The 17,800-nt window shown below is 43.0% G+C and overlaps 1 pseudogene; it reads left to right on the plus strand.

Moving 5' to 3' along the window:
* The first annotated feature begins 443 nt into the window (after positions 1-443).
* Positions 444-4,232, plus strand: LOC119350516 (annotated as a pseudogene).
* Positions 4,233-17,800: the final 13,568 nt, after the last annotated feature.

Below are 17,800 nucleotides of genomic sequence, written 5' to 3' on the forward strand. Positions count from 1 at the left end.
AGTGCGAGAGCAGCGCAACCTCCGAATCAAGTCAGTGGGGGAAAGAAATGCGGCAGATGAACTTAGGGGTCCACCAACTCGGTCCCGGCGGTTACAGAGTGGCGGAGCCTATATGGGACAAGGAGGACGCGGAGCGTGCCGAGCAAGGCCTGCCGCCCTGCTTCGAGAAATACCGTGACAAGCAGACTAGGAACTTTCTCAGGGCCCGGTACAAGGAGGACCCGGTAATAAAGGAGCTTACCATGGATCCGAAGACCAGGGCGCTCGAGCTTGTTCTGGTAAGGAATACACCCCCGCGTAATTAGCTCCATATGGTTGCATTCCAATTAATCCCCAATATTTCTAAATGGTTCACGTTCCTTCCGCAGGACACTAAAAGCAGTAGCGCGGGGTCATCTCAGAGCTCCCCTTTTGACACCCCTTTAAATAGGGCATTGAACGTAATGATAAATAAGGATAAGCTCAGTAAGCCGACGACAGCTGGTCGTGTGGCCGGCAAAGGCTTGTCCACAAAATGTTCGTCATACTATACCGCTGGTGGGCGAAAGGAGAAAAAGACCAGCTCGGAAAGCCAGTCGCGCAAGGTTGAAGCACTCAAGGTACAAGTGGCACGGATTCCGGAGATTGTCCAAGAGCAAGTGCAACAACAACTAGGAACGACGCTCACCACCATGGTGCCTATGTTGATTCATGGGCTGACGACGTGGATTGCGGGTGGCCAACAGGGGCCTCCCCCAGTTCCCAGCTTCACGGCCAACAACTCGCACAACACACAGGCGGCGCCATTGGTGTCTCCGGCGGCGCCATTGGTGTCTCCGACGGAGGCAGTATTCGTGTCTCCGGCACTGGCACCGGCATTGGAGCTTAATGCACCCGGGTGTATGCCGGCCGACACCTCGCTATCAAGCGGCCCCTCCGTCAGTTGCATGCCCTCCGTTGGCGGTGCCTCGACATTAGCCGAGCTCGACGGCATCAGGGTAACTAAGCCTCTCGACCGATGACTTCATCTCCTTGCCTTTGACTGGGCATCCCTGACGCCCTACATGTTTTCGCAGGGCGCCACCGACGTTCCTTGCACTCTCCTGCACTTCGTGGGCGGCGAGTTGGTCGATGTCGCCAAGGGAAGAATCGTTCAACCGGGCAACCCCGTGTTCCATGGTAATCCGATGCCACTCACCTTGTATAGGGTTGAACTGGTTTGGGTGCTGCCAGGCTGCGACGAGCTGTTACCTCCGATTCGACCCGCTGGGGCCGACGAAGAAGATGAGATGACCCTCAGCGCCTGCGTAAGCTGCCCCCTACTTTGGCCGAAGAGCCAGATTCGTTTGGGGGTTGGGGACACCACCCCACAGACAAGACCGCCAGTCGTGCCGGCGCCAAGCCATAGCAAGAACGCCGCAATGCTATCGGACATGCTGGACATCCCTATGGCACAGGATCCGGACATGCATATGGCACAGGATCCGGACGACGGCGACAATGACGACGGTACATTTACCGACGTCGATAAGTACTTTGCCGAACATGGGTACGCTGACGAGTTCTGCGGGCCTCCTTCTCAAGAACCCAACCAAGACGACCGCGATCTAGCTGGTACGGCGGAGAAATCCAATTGCAACAGGCATCGTCTGGCGTTCAGTTCTCAGGAGACGCCTCCAGCTCCCGCCTTCACCGAGCCTCAGATAGCTGAGGTGCGAAATATTATCAGCCCCAACACGCTCAAGAAGGCGGTCCGTGAGTAGAACTCGGTCCTATTATAGCAGATCAAGAAGAAGGGACGGAAACGAAAGACTAACAAGGGCGCCAGTGCGAGCCAGTCGGCACCGAGTATGATCCATGCTCAGGACGGGCCACCTTCACCTAAGGATATCTCGAGGAGGGTGCATGTGGCGGGTAGGGCGATGCTACTGACAAATATGCTCAATGCTGCAACCGGTGCTATGCGGAGTCTGCATGACAGTGTTCTTTCTTTGAAGAAGCGGCGTCTCTCCCAGAATGATGTGGCATACCGGTTTTCGTGGCCAAGGTGCCAGAGGGCAAGGGCTTTGTGGATGGCGCCATCGGGGGTACGATCGTCCTGCGGTTTGATGACATCTTTGCTATGTTTAGCCTTCATTCACTACACTACACCTTCGTTCGGCTGTTTTCGGTGAGTATGAAGATGCGGATCATTCGAGACAAGACCCCGAACATCGTGATAGTCGACCCCTTCTACATGCGTGCCAAGATCTTGGGCAGCGCTGGGGACCGGCAAGTCGCGAGTTCATACCTCGAAGGCGTCATTCTGGCAAACCCAGATAAGGATAACTTCCTCGTGCCTTACTTTCCCGAGTAAGTCATCCCCTCACCGCCCCGTAACATATGATTTCTTAGATTTCGATCGTTCTTTTTTTTCTAACATTCCGTGTTCTGTGCAGTGACACACATTGCACACTCATCCTCTTAAGCCCGAAATATTCCAGGGCCACGTATTTCGACCCGGACCGTGACTCCAAGATAGACTACACAAATATCAAGAAAGTTCTTGATGATGCTCTCCCCGGCTACGCCAAATCTGGAGGCACCTTTAAGAGGCTAGTTCGTAGGTACGACAAGCACGTGTTCACCCACAATACGACGTTCCCCTGCGTCAAGCAGCCGCCTAGCGGTCATAAGGATGCCTACTAGTCCCTCCATCACATGCGGGCGATCGTACGGGACCATAATCACCTTCTGCTACCAAATAATGTCAAAGATTGGGCCGCAAGCTTGGCGGCAATCCAGGACGCGGACCTCCGACAAGAATTCTTTCACATCCAGTCGGAGTTTGAAGAAATCATCCATCAAGATGTCCTTCGTACCTCGGGGCAGTTCTACCTCAGATATCAACCGTCCAACAGTGAGATAGACACAATGCTACAAATGCAGGCTGACAATGCCCGCGACTTCATGACCATCATGAAAAACGGCGACTTCATCCACGCTCCGGTCCCATGAGTCGAGTCGAAAGTAGTGATGCTATTTGTAGTTCTGAAACATCGATTAGCTCATGTTGTAATTAAACTTTAATGAACTTGTATGTCTATTTGGTTTGGACAGTCGTTCAACTTAGATGTAATCGATGCTATTTATTAGTAGGACCATGAATCGTGCTATTAATGTCTTGCTTTTCTCTTCTGATCCTTTTGTTGCATACTTATATATTGCTTATGTATTGTCTGTTGTTTGGCTTGTGCATAGAGATGCCGTCGTATGTCGTGTAAAAGGTAAGGTTCCCAGAGTCTACGACGACTGGGAGGAGTGTCGGAGACAGGTTCATCGTTTCAGCGGTAACAGTTACAAAGGGTACACCACTAGGGCAGAGGGGGAATCTAGATACGCCCGCTATCTAGCGGGAGAGAAGAGGGAGCGTTGGAGGAACCGGATGAAGACCAGTTTCATCACGATGATGCTCATCGTGATGACCGCATCTCTCTTCTATGTGATGGTAGTTTAGATGATCGATATTGACTTGTAATGTGAAGACAAACTCGCTACTCGCGGTCTCCGAGACTTGTAATGTTCTATCTTTGTTCGGTCTTTTGAATTCAGAGACTAATATGATGAATTGTATTCGGAGACTAATCTTCTATTGTATTCGATGAATCTGCTGTTGCTGTGTGGTGCTGTCTATATTCTGTCCAATAATACATTTTGTAACCTGTGCAAAAGTCAGAAAAGTAAAAAAAAACCTAATATTCATACTAATGGCGCATCACCCCAAAGTGCGCCATTAGTGTGCCAAAGGATACTAATGGCGCATCACCCTACAGTGCATCATTAGTATGCCAAAGGATACTAATGGCGCATCACACCACAGTGCGCCATTAGTATGCCAAAGCACATGGGTAAATATGCCCCCCTGGGAGGCATACTAATGGCGCATGGCGTGGTGCGCCATTAGTATACCAGATACTAATGGTGCACCAGTGGTGCGCCATTAGTATATAATACTAGTGGCGTGGTACTAGTGGTGCACCAGTAGTGCGCCATTAGTAGGCAAAACTGGTGCGCCCCTAGTAGGCCTTTTCCTAGTAGTGTGGCATGAGCTGTGAAACTATTCCACATTGTTTTATATGAAGGCCAAACTCGTAACTCAAATATTCTCCTCCACGATCAGATCGTAGAAACTTTATTTTCTTGTTACGATGATTCTCCACTTCACTCTGAAATACTTTGAACTTTTCAAATTATTCAGACTTGAGTTTCATTAAGTAGATATACCCATATCTGCTCAAATCATTTGTGAAGGTCAGAAAATAACGATACCCGCCACGAGCATCAACACTCATCGGACCGTATACACCGGTATGTATTATTTCCAATAAGTCACTAGCTCATTCCATTGTTCCGGAGAACGGAGTTTTAGTCATCTTTCCCATAAGGCACGGTTCGCAAGCATCAAATGATTCATAATCAAGTGATTCCGAAAGTCCATCTATATGGAGTTTCTTCATGCACTTATTGGGTGTATGACCATTGAAGGTTTTATTCATGTAAACAGAATAACAATTTATTCTCTGTCTTAGATGAATAATCGTATCACTAAACATGATCTAATCTTATTTATGCTCAACGCAAACACCAAATAACATTTATTTAGGTTCAACACTAATCTCGAAAATATAGAGAGTGTACGATGATGATCATATCAATCTTGGAACCACTTCCAACACTCATCGTCACTTCACCCTCAACTAGTCTCTGTTTATTCTTTAACTCCTATTTCGAGTTATTAATCTTGGTAACTGAACAAGTATCAAATACTCAGGGACTACTATAAACACTAGTAAGGTACACATCAATAATCTGTATATCAAATATACCCTTGTTCACTTTGCCATCCTTCTTATCCACCAAATATTCAGGGCATTTTCGCCTCCAGTGACCATTTCCTTTGCAGTAGAAGCACTTAGTTTCAGGCTTTGGTCCAGCTTTTGGGCTTCTTCATGGGAGTGACAACTTGCTTGTCACTCTATTTGAAGTTCCTTTTCTTTCCCTTTGCCCTTTTTCTTGAAACTAGTGGTCTTGTCAATCATCAACACTTGATGCTCTTTCTTGATTTCTACCTTCGTCGATTTCAGCATCACGAAGAGCTCAGGGATCGTTTTCGTCATCCCTTGCATACTATAGTTCATCACGAAGTTCCAGTAACCTGGTGATGGTGACTAGAGAACTCTGTCAATCACTATCTTATCAGGAAGATTAACCCCCACTTGATTCAAGCGATTGTAGTACTCAGACAATCTAAGCACTTGCTCACTAGTTGAGCAATTCTTCTCCATCTTTTAGGCGAAGTATTTGTCAGAGGTCTCATACCTCTTGACACGGGCATGAGTCTGAAATACCAATTTCATCTCATGGAACATCTTATATGTTTCGTGACGTTTCAAAAACATTTTTGTAGTCCCGGTTCTAAGTCATAAAGCATGGTGCACAAAACTATCAAGTAGTCATCATATTGAGCTAGCCAAACGTTCATAACGTCTGCATCTGCTCCTGCAATAGGTCCGTCACCTAGCGGTAAATCAAGGACATAATTCTTCTGTGCAGCAATGAGGATAAACCTCAAATCACGGACCAAGTCTGCATCATTGCTACTAACATCTTTCAACATAGTTTTTCTCTAGGAACATATAAAAAACATAGGGAAGCTATAACGCGAGCTATTGATCTACAACATAATTTGCAAAATACTACCAGGACTAAGAATTAAAGTTCAACTAATCATATTACTTAAGAATTCCCACTTAGACAGACATCTCTCTAGTCATCCAAGTGATCACATGATCCAAATCAACTAAACCATGTCCGATCATCACGTGAGATGGAGTAGTTTTCAATGGTGAACATCACTATGTTGATCATATCTACTATATGATTCACGTTCGACCTTTCGGTCTTCGTGTTCCAAGGCCATATATGTATATGCTAGGCTCGTCAAGTTTAACCTGAGTATTCCGCATGTGCAACTGTTTTGCACCCGTTGTTTTTGAACGTAGAGCCTATCACACCCGATCATCACGTGGTGTCTCAGCACGAAGAACTTTCGCAACGATGCATACTCAGGGAGAAGACTTCTTGATAATTAGTGAGAGATCATCTTAAAATGCTACCGTCAATCAAAGCAAGATAAGATGCATAAAGGATAAACATCACATGTAATCAATATAAGTGATATGATATGTCCATCATCATCTTGTGCTTGTGATCTCCATCTCCAAAACACCGTTGTGATCACCATCATCACCGGCGCGACACCTTGATCTCCATCGTAGCATCATTATCGTTACGCCACCTATTGCTTCTACGACTATCGCTACCGCTTAGTGATAAAGTAAAGCAATTACAGGGCGCTTGCATTTCATACAATAAAGCGACAACCATATGGCTCCTGCCAGTTGACGATAACTCGGTTACAAAACATGATCATCTCATACAATAAAATATAGCATCACGTCTTGACCATATCACATCACAACATGCCCTGCAAAAACAAGTTAGACGTCCTCTACTTTCTTGTTGCAAATTTTACGTGGCTGCTACGGGCTGATCAAGAACCGTTCTTACCTACGCATCAAAACCATAATGATAGTTCGTCAAGTTAGTGCTGTTTTAACCTTCTCAAGGACCGGGCGTAGCCACACTCGGTTCAACTAAAGTTGGAGAAACTGACACCCGCCAGCCACCTGTGTGCAAAGCACGTCGGTAGAACCAGTCTCGCGTAAGCGTACGCGTAATGTCGGTCCGGGCTGCTTCATCCAACAATACCGCCGAACCAAAGTATGACATGCTGGTAAGAAGTATGACTTGTATCGCCCACAACTCACTTGTGTTCTACTCGTGCATATAACATCTACGCATAAAACCTGGCTCGGATGCCACTATTGGGGAACGTAGTAATTTCAAAATTTTCGTACGCACACGCAAGATCATGGTGATGCATAACAATGAGAGGGAGAGTGTATCTTCATACCCTTGAAGATCGCTAAGCGGAAGCGTTTATCAACGCGGTTGATGTAGTCGTACGTCTTCACAATCCGACCGATCCAAGTACCGAACGCATGGCACCTCCGAGTTCTGCACACGTTCAGCTCGATGACGTCCTCGCCTTCTTGATCCAGCAAGACGGGCGAAGTAGTAGATGAGTTTCGGCAGCACGACGGTGTGGTGACGGTGTTGGTGAAGAACAATCTCCGCAGGGCTTCGCCTAAGCACTACGGAAACTATGACGGAGGATAAACTAGAGGGGACGGGGTTGCCGACACACGGCTTAGTGTTTCTTGATGTGTTCTTGGTGCTAGCCCTGCCCCTCTATTTATATGTTGAGCCTTGGGGTCGAAACTTGGAGTAAAAGCCTCCACAAAGTTGGTTTCACCCGAAAGGCAAGATCCTTCTCGGACTCCAGGGCCATACGCCAGGGTTCCCGGCGTCTGGCCCCAGACGCTAGGGACCCTGGCGTCTGGCCCCTGGACTCCGCAAAACTCCCTTTTGTGCTTTCCAAAAACCTTGTGGGCTTTCCCCTTTGGCCCAAATAACGTGTTCTCGTACCCAAACATTTCGGGAAACATCCGGAACCCCTTCCGGTGAATTCCGGAACCCTTCCGGAGACCAAACAACATTATCCCATATATTAAACTTCATCTCCGGACCATTCCGGAGTTCCTCATCATGTCCGTGATCTCATTCAGGACTCCGAACAACATTCGGTTAACAACATATATACATAACTCATATAATACTATATCGTCAACGAACGTTAAGCGTGCGGACCCTACGGGTTTGAGAACTATGTAGACATGACTGAGACATATCTCTGATCAATAACCAATAGAGGAACCTGGATGCCCATATTGGCTCCTACATATTCTACGAAGATCTTCATCGGTCAAACCGCATAACAACATACGTTGTTCCCTTTGTCATTGGTATGTTACTTGCCCGAGATTCGATCGTCGGTATCCTAATACCTAGTTCAATATCGTTACTGGCAAGTCTCTTTACTCGTTACGTAATGCATCATCCCATAACTAACCCATTAGCTACATTGCTTGCAAGGCTTATAGTGATATGCATTACTCAGAGGGCCCAGAGATACCTCTCCGACAATCGGAGTGACAAATCCTAATATCGAAATACGCCAACCCAACATGTACCTTCGGAGACACCTATAGAGCTCCTTTATAATCACCCAGTTACGTTGTGACATTTGGTAGCTCACAAAGTGTTCCTCTGGTAAACGGGAGTTGCATAATCTCATAGTTATAGGAACATGTATAAGTCATGAAAAGCAATAGCAACATACCAACGATCAAGTGATAAGCTAACGGAATGGGTCAAGTCAATCACATCATTCTCCTAATGATGTGATCCCGTTAATCAAATGGCAACTCATGTGTATCATTAGGAAACTTAACCATCTTTGATTAACGAGCTAGTCAAGTAGAGGCATACTAGTGACACTATGTTTGTCTATGTATTCACACATGTATTATGTTTCCTGTTAATACAATTCTAGCATGAATAATAAACATTTATCATGAAATAAGGAAATAAATAATAACTTTATTATTGCCTCTAGGGAATATTTCCTTCAGGGGGTATGATATTCAAAATAATATGCATAGAAATTATTTGAAGTTTTGGGCACATAGTGATTTGAAGAATAATGCACATACTACCTCCATCCAGGTTTAAAGGGCCCGTAAGCTATAGCTCCAGAACCAAGACGCTTTTCTATTTTAATAGTCTGATTCTTGGAACTCCTCACAAGCTGGTAGTGCTCCTCTCTCCTCTTTACATGCGTCCAATGAATGGCTTGCAAGCTGAGCCATCGATGCAAATTTCTCTCACCTACCTGCATGCGTTCTCTGACCTACTTGCATGCGCCCAATTAGCAGCAGCCTTTTCCTCTCCCATGCTTGCATGCACAATGCTAATACACATGGGGCCTTACAAATTAGGACGAGGTGTGCTGGCTCAAGAGCCTTTTAAACCCAGATGGAGGTAGTATTCATCAAATCTCTGTTTGTTTCCTGCGAAACAGAAGCATTAGCACGACGATAGGTGGTTCTGCGTCCGTTTGACGACTTTGGTCCATGTGAAGAATTTTGCCTTGGGATTTTTCTTCTTCATCGGTGGTTTTATGATGACATTCACCTGAAGACTTTTCAGAAACCTTTTGGGCACCCAGATTTTATTCACAGGGGGACCATTCATGCAGTTAGTACCAACAAATCTGGCAAATACTTCACCATTATGATTTTCAAACAATTTATAGTTAGAGTCAATTGACTCATCTAAAGAATATGAAGTATCATAGTTGTAACGAAATAAAGTGGATGGATCAACTAGAGGACCTTCTGTAGAAACCCATGTGGTTTTGGGATACTGCTCAGGTTTCCAATATGATCCATCGGCATTGAGCTTTTGCTCAAAAGCAATACCCTCTTTCGTAGGGTTCCTGTTCCTGCTTCTTGAGCACACCTCAAAGAGTTTGGTACCCTTTGACACTTTTATACATGCATGTAACATACAATTCCTTCAGACTTGCATTTTTCTAGTAACACTTGTGGTCTCCTGAGATTGAAACCACAAAAACATTTGAAGATATTGCAGTTACTGAAGCATTTGAACATTCAGCTGAAGAATTTGCATTTTCATGTTCTAGGAATTTTAAGCATGGTGCAAAAAATTCTTCCTGAGTGGTACTACTCTGTTGGGAAAGTAATGAATCATTCTCTTTCTGAAGATCATCATGCGACACTCTTAGTTTCTCAAGATCTTGCTTGGTTTGAAGAAATTCATAGGACAACTTCTCATGTTCGGCTGAGAGGGCCACATGATGACTTTTAAGTTCATCATGATTTGACTTAAGACGTCTTCATACAACGTTTGACTACGATCCATTTCCTCATCTAACATATCATCGCTTTTGTCTAGCAGTTTTTGCATCTTTTCCATATCAGTTTGTTGTTCAGTTGCAATTTTAGCAAGTTTCTTATAGCTAAGCTTAGCTTCACACTTAGTGTTGTCATCACTGAAGGATTAAAGTAAGCTTCTCATGAGGTTATCTTTGCACCTCTTTCCATGAAGCAATAGGTGTGAGTGTAGTCATCAGCGCATTCCTCGTTGTTGGTGGAGTCACCATTGCCTTCAGCGTTGAAGATGGACTTGTTGATGAACTCAGTAGCAAAAGCTAGGCTCGCCACACCAGAGTCTGACTCCTCCTCAGATTCCTCAGATTCCTCTTTATCAGAGTCTTCCTCGAAATTCATATCCTTCCCAATGAATGCACTAGCTCTGCCTGAACTGATTTTCTTGCGGGATGAAGATTTTGATGAAGACTTTGAGGATTTCTTCTTTTGTCATCAGAGTCATCTGCTACATCTCGAGATTGCGTTGGTTTTACTTGAAGAGGAAAGGGTGATGCAGCAATAGTAGCGTAAGTATTTCCCTCAGTTTTTGTGAACCAAGGTATCAATCCAGTAGGAGGCTCCTCAAAAGTCCCACACACCTACACAAAAAAACAAGAACTTGCAACCAACGCAATAAAGGGGTTGTCAATCCCTTCAAGGTCACTTGCGAAAGTGAGATCTGATAGAGATAATATGATATGATAAATATATTTTTGGTATTTTATGATATAGATTGGAAAAGTAAAGATGCAAATAGAAGTAGATTGAAAGCTTTATATGATAAGAGATAGACCCCGGGGCCATAGGTTTCACTAGTACCTTCTCTCAAGATAGCATAAGTATTACGGTGGGTGAACAAATTACTGTCGAGCAATTGATAGAAAAGTGAATAATTATGAGATTATCTAGGCACGATCATGTATATAGGCATCACGTCCATGAGAAGTAGACCGACTCCTGCCTGCATCTACTACTATTACTCCACACATCGACCGCTATCCAGCATGCATCTAGAGTATTAAGTTCATAAAGAACAGAGTAACGCATTAAGAAAGATGACATGATGTAGAGGGATAAACTCATGCAATATTATATAACCCCATCTTTTTATCCTCGATGGCAACAATACAATACGTGCCTTGTTGCCCCTGCTGTCACTAGGAAAGGACACCGCAAGATTGAACCCAAAGCTAAGCACTTCTCCCTTTGCAAGAAAGATCAATCTAGTAGGCCAAACCAAACTGATACTTCAAAGAGACTGGCAAAGATAACTTAATCACACATAAAAGAATTCAGAGGAGATTCAAATATTTCTCATAGATAAACTTGATCAGAAACCCACAATTCATCGGATCTCGACAAATACAACACAAAAAGAGTTACATCGAATAGATCTCCAAGAAGATCGATGAGAACTTTGTATTGAGATTCAAAGAGAGAGAAGAAGCCATCTAGCTAATAACTATGGACCCGAAGGTCTGTGGTAAACTACTCACAACTCATCGGAGAGGCCTTGGAGATGATGTAGAGGCCCTCCATGGTCGATTCCCCCTCCGGCGGAGCACTGGCGAAGACTCCAAGATGGGATCTCGCGGATATAGAAGGTTACGGTGATGGAAATACTTTTTCGTGGCCGCCTCTGATGTTTTCGGGGTACATGGGTATATGTAGGAGGAAGAAGTAGGTCGATGGACGCTCGAGGGGCCCACGAGGGTGGGGGGCGAGCCCACTTGTAGGGGGCGCGCCGGGCACCCTCGTGGCCGCCTCCTTTGTTTCTTGACTTCCACTCCAAGTCCTCTGGATCACGTTTGTTCCAAAAATCATGCTCCCGAAGGTTTCATTCCGTTTGGACTCCGTTTGATATTCCTTTTCTTTGAAACACTGAAAATAGGCAAAAAAACATCAATTCGGGTTGGGCCTCCGATTAGTAGGTTAGTCCCAAAAATGATATAAAAGTGTAAAGTAAAGCCCATAAACATCCAAAACGGGTAATATAATAGCATGGAACAATAAAAAATTATAGATATGTTGGAGACGTATAATCATCATCTCTGCTAGATTTCTTCTTCTTTATGCCCTTTTGCCAGAGAGGGCAGTCAACGATGTAGTGGCTGGCTTCTTGCATTTGTGGTGAGTTCTCTTGTTGTAGTCCCAAGCAAAAGCTTCTCTAGTGTTCTTCGAGTCATACTTTGAAGACTTTCCAAAGCGATTCCTCTTGGAAAACTTCTGGAACTTCCTCACAAGCATAGCCAGTTCTCTGCCAATTTCCTCAGCACCGTCTGAACTGCAGTCAGATAATTCTTCTCTAGATGAAGAAATTGCCTTGGCTTTTGCTTTTGCCTTCAGAGCGCGGGGTCATCCATAGCTGGGACCATACATATATCTCTTCTTAGCTTGCTGAAATTCATGAGTATTGAGCCTCTCAAGAATATTAGCCGTGTCAAAACTACAAAAAAATACACTTCCGTGATAATACATGTTTGTCACAGTAGGTCACGTTTTCTGTGATGCATGTACATCCATGACGATTTTGTGACTGAATCAAAATAGTCAAACCTGTGTTGTCGTAGAAGTGTTCCATGACATTACCAAAATTATCATCACGGAAGTGTCCACTTCCATGACGACAAATCGCGCGTCATAGAAGTGCTTTTGTCAAGGGCAACCGACACATGGCATCCGGGTACACCGCCGGAGGCATCCGAATAGAGTCATATTTTGTTCTAAGTATTGAGTTGTAATTCTTGAGTTATAAGTAAATAAAAGTGTGATGATCTTCATTATTAGAGCATTGTCCCATGTGAGAAAAGGATGATGGAGACTATGATTTCCCCACAAGTCGGGATGAGACCTCGGACTTTATGAAAAAAAAAAGAGAAAGGCCATAAAAAAAGAGAAAGGCCCAAAAAAATGAGAGAAAAAGAGAGAAGGGACAATGCTACTATACTTTTACCACACTTGTGCTTCAAAGTAGCACCATGATCTTCATGATAGAGAGTCTCCTATGTTGTCACTTTCATATACTAGTGGGAATTTTACATTATAGAACTTGGCTTGTATATTCCAATGATGGGCTTCCTCAAAATGCCCTAGGTCTTTGTGAGCAAGCAAGTTGGATGCACACCCACTTAGTTTCTTTTGTTGAGCTTTCATACACTTATAGCTCTAGTGCATCCGTTGCATGGCAATCCCTACTCACTCACATTGATATCTATTAATGGGCATCTCCATAGCCCGTTGATACGCCTAGTTGATGTGAGACTATCTTCTCCTTTTTTGTCTTCTCCACAACAACCATTCTATTCCACATATAGTGCTATGTCCATGGCTCACGCTCATGTATCGCGTGAAAGTTGAAAAAGTTTGAGAATACTAAAGTATGAAACAATTGTTTGGCTTGTCATCAGGGTTGTGCATGATTAAATACTTTGTGTGATGAAGATAGAGCATAGCCAGACTATATGATTTTGTAGGGATAGCTTTATTTAGCCATGTTATTTTGAGAAGACATGATTGCTTTGTTAGTATGCTTGAAGTATTATTGTTTTCATGTCAATATGAACTTTTATCTTGAATCATTTGGATTTGAACATTCATGCCACAATAAAGAAAATTACATTGAGAAATATGCTAGGTAGCATTCCACATGAAAAATTCTATTTTTATCATTTACCTACTCGAGGACGAGCAGGAATTAAGCTTCAGGATGCTTGATACGTCTCCAACGTATCTATAATTTTTGATTGTTCCATGCTATTATATTAGCCGTTTTGGATGTTCATGGGCTTTACTATACACTTTTATATCATTTTTGGGACTAACCTATTAACCGGAGGCCCAGCCCAAATTGTTGTTTTCTTGCCTATTTCAGTATTTCGAAGAAAAGGAATATCAAACGGAGTCCAAACGGAATGAAACCTTCGGGAGAGTTATTTTTGGAATGAACGCAATCGAGGAGACTTGGAGTAGACGTCAGGGAAGATTCGAGGAGGCCACGAGGGTCCAGGGCGCGCCCCCACCCTCGTGGGCCCCTCGTGGCTCCCATGACCGACTTCTTTCACCTATATATATCCATATATCCTAAAAACATCGAGGAGCATAATAGATCGGGAGTTCCGCCGCCGCAAGCCTTTGTAGCCAGCAAAAACCAATCGGGACCCTGTTCCGGCACCCTGCTGGAGGGGGGATCCCCGATGGCCATCTTCATCATCTCGGCGCTCTCCATGACGAGGAGGGAGTAGTTCACCCTTGGGGTTGAGGGTATGTACCAGTAGTTATGTGTTTGATCTCTCTCTCTCTCTCGTGTTCTTAAGGTGATATGATCTTGATGTATCGCGAGCTTTGCTATTATAGTTGGATCTTATGATGTTTATCCCCCTCTACTCTCTTGTGATGAATTGAGTTTTCTCCTTGAAGTTGTCTTATCGGATTGAGTCTTTAAGGATTTGAGAACACTTGATGTATGACTTGCCATGCTTATCTCTGGTGACAATGGGATATTCACGTGATCTACTTGATGTATGTTTTGGTGATCAACTTGCGGGTTAAATGAACTTATGCATAGGGGTTGGCACACGTTTTCGTCTTGACTCTCCGGTAGAAACTTTGGGGCACTCTTTGAAATACTTTGTGTTGGTTGAATAGATGAATCTGAGATTGTGTGATGCATATCGTATAATCATGCCCACGGATACTTGAGGTGACATTGGAGTATCTAGGTGACATTAGGGTTTTGGTTGATTTGTGTCTTAAGGTGTTATTCTAGTACGAACTCTATGATAGATCGAATGGAAAGAATAGCTTCGTGTTATTTTACTACAGACTCTTGAATAGATCGATCAGAAAGGATAACTTTGAGGTGGATTCGTACCCTACAATAATCTCTTTGTTTGTTCTCCGCTATTAGTGACTTTGGAATGACTCTTTGTTGCATGTTGAGGGGTAGTTATATGATCCAGTTATGTTATTATTGTTGAGAGAACATGCACTGGTGAAAGTATGAACCTTAGGCCTTGTTTCCTAGCATTGGAATACCGTTTGTGCTCACTTTTATCATCAGTTACCTTGCTGTTTTTATAATTTCAGATTACAAAAACCTATATCTACCATCCATATTGCACTTGTATCACCATCTCTTCGCCGAACTAGTGCACCTATACAATTTACCATTGTATTGGGTGTGTTCGAGACACAAGAGACTCTTTGTTATTTGGTTGCAGGGTTGTTTGAGAGAGACCATCTTCATCCTACACCTCCCACGGATTGATAAACCTTAGGCCATCCACTTGAGGGAAATTTGCTACTGTCCTACAAACCTCTGCACTTGGAGGCCCAACAACATCTACAAGAAGAAGGTTGTGTAGTAGACGTCAAGCTCTTTTCTGGCGCCGTTGCCGGGGAGGTGAGTGCTTGAAGGTATATCTTTAGATCTTGCAATCGAATCTTTTTGTTTCTTGTTTTATCACTAGTTTAGTCTATAAAAGAAAACTACAAAAAAATGGAATTGAGTTTGCCTCATATGCTTCATCTTTTTAATATCTTTCATGAGAATGATGGAAAGGAAATTTGTGCTCAATTGCTAGAAGAAGAATGCATTAAAATGTTTGGTACTAGATCTTTGTATGATGAGCATGATTGCAATGTTGTTAGTATGAATTCCTTGAATATCTATGATGCCAATGATATGCAAAGCCACAAGCTTGGGGAAGCTATGTTTGATGAAGATGATATTTTTTGTCCTCCAAGTTTTGATGAGCAAATTTATTATGATGAAGGCATGCCTCCTATCTATGATGATTATTGTGATGACACGTATGCTATAAAGAATAAAGATAACCGTGAAACTTTTCATCTTGATTTTAGTTTTCCATTGGATTATGCTTCACGTGATAGTTATATGCAAGTAGATCATGAAAAGAATGCTTTATGTGCTGTTTATATTGTTGAATTCATTCATGATGCTACTGAAAATTATTATGAGGGAGGAACATATGCTTGTAGGAGTTGCAATGATATCAAGTTTCCTCTCTATGTTCTTAAGGTTTTAAAGTTATGCTTGTTTTGCCTTACTATGCTAGTTGATTATTGTTCCCATAAGTTGTTTGCTCACAAAATACCTATGCATAGGAAGTGGGTTAGGCTTAAATGTGCTAGTCATATGCTTCATGATGCTCCCACTATGTTTCAATTCTTATCTTTTATGTGAGCATCATTGTCATCATCATGCCTAGCTAAAAGTCATTAAAAAAGCGCTTGTTGGGAGGCAACCCAATATTTACCTTTACTGTTTTTGTGTGTTCACATGATTATTCTGCTGTAGTAATCATGTTTTATAGCTTTTGTTTCAATAAAGTGCCAAGTAAAACCTTTAGGATAGCTTATGGTGATAGTTGTGTTGATCCTGCTGAAAATCAGAAACTTTTGCACCCAGTAAATTAGTTTTGATAATTCACAGAAATGTGTTTTTGATATGATTATTTTTGCTATAGATTGGTACACAAATTCCTCAGGTTTTAGTAATTTGGTAGAATTGTTTGAGTTATAGAACTATTCGAGAGTTACAGATTACTACAGACTATTCTGTTTTTGACAGATTCTGTTTTCTATGTGTTGTTTGCTTATTTTGATGAATCTATGAGTAGTATCGGAGGGTATGAACCATAGAAAAGTTAGAATACAGTAGATATTACACCAATTGAATTTCAAATGAGTTCATAATAGTACCTAAGTGCTGGTTTTATTTTTTTATACTAACGGGGCTTACGAGTTTTCTGTTGAGTTTTGTGTTGTGAAGTTTTCAAGTTTTGGGTAAAGATTCGATGGACTATGGAATAAGGAGTGGCAAGAGCCTAAGCTTGGATATGCCCAAGACACCCCAAGGTAATATTCAAGGACAACCAAGAGCCTAAGCTTGGGGATTGATAAGCCACAAGTATAGGGGATCGCAACAGTTTTCGAGGGTAGAGTATTCAACCCAAATTTATTGATTCGACACAAGGGGAGCCAAAGAATATTCTCAAGTATTAGCAGCCGAGTTGTCAATTCAACTCACCTGGAAACTTAGTATCTGCAGCAAAGTGTTTAGTAGCAAGGTAATATGATAGTGGTGGTAATGGTAACAAAAGTAAAGACATCAAAAGTAATGCGTTTGGTATTTTGTAGTGATTGTAACAGTAGCAACGGAAAAGTAAATAAGCGAGAACCAGTATATGGAAAACTCGAGGCACCGGATCAGTGATGGATAATTATGCCGGATGTGGTTCATCATATAACAGTCATAACATAGGGTGACACAGAACTAGCTCCAGTTCATCAATGTAATGTAGGCATGTATTCCGTATATAGTCATACGTGCTTATGGAAAAGAACTTGCATGCCATCTTTTGTCCTACCCTCCCGTGGCAGCGGGGTCCTATTGGAAACTAAAGGATATTAAGGCCTCCTTTTAATAGAGAACCGGAACAAAGCATTAGCACATAGTGAATACATGAACTCCTCAAACTATGGTCATCAACGGGAGTGGTCCCAATTATTGTCACTTCGGGGTTGCCGGATCATAACACATAGTAGGTGACTATAGACTTGCAAGATAGGATCAAGAACTCACATATATTCATGAAAACATAATAGGTTCAGATCTAAAATCATGGCACTCGGGCCCTAGTGACAAGCATTAATCATAGCAAAGTCATAGCAACATCAATCTCAGAACATAGTGGATACTAGGGATCAAACCCTAACAAAACTAACTCGATTACATGATAAATCTCATCCAACCCATCACTGTCCAGCAAGCCTACGATGGAATTACTCACGCACGGCGGTGAGCATCATGAAATTGGTGATGGAGGATGGTTGATGATGAC

Source organism: Triticum dicoccoides, chromosome 1B (assembly GCF_002162155.2).
Source record: "Triticum dicoccoides isolate Atlit2015 ecotype Zavitan chromosome 1B, WEW_v2.0, whole genome shotgun sequence".
Lineage (NCBI taxonomy): Eukaryota > Viridiplantae > Streptophyta > Magnoliopsida > Poales > Poaceae > Triticum > Triticum dicoccoides.